Consider the following 337-nt stretch of genomic DNA (forward strand, 5'->3'; position numbering starts at 1 on the left):
TTCACAAGTTGCAACCCACTTAGTTCAAAGGGATTGGCGTTGGTGACAGGATAACAATCTAACATTTAACCCAATTACAAATTTTTTCTTTCAATCCTTCCAACTCAAGAATTCCTTTTAATCAACTCCCCATCAAGTAAGGAAACTACTCATGCATTGTAAATAAAGAATCCATAACACATGAAAGGGAATTAAAAGAAGACATGATTATTGGAATTGAAATTGAATTAAAAAGAAATAATCCTTACATTAATTAATCATAAAAGTATTCAATTAACAAAATTGAACAAAACAAGGAACATGGAAGAATGAAACCAAGTTAAAAAAACAAACTAGA

Source organism: Arachis ipaensis, chromosome B01, assembly GCF_000816755.2.
Source record: "Arachis ipaensis cultivar K30076 chromosome B01, Araip1.1, whole genome shotgun sequence".
NCBI classification, from domain to species: Eukaryota; Viridiplantae; Streptophyta; class Magnoliopsida; order Fabales; family Fabaceae; genus Arachis; species Arachis ipaensis.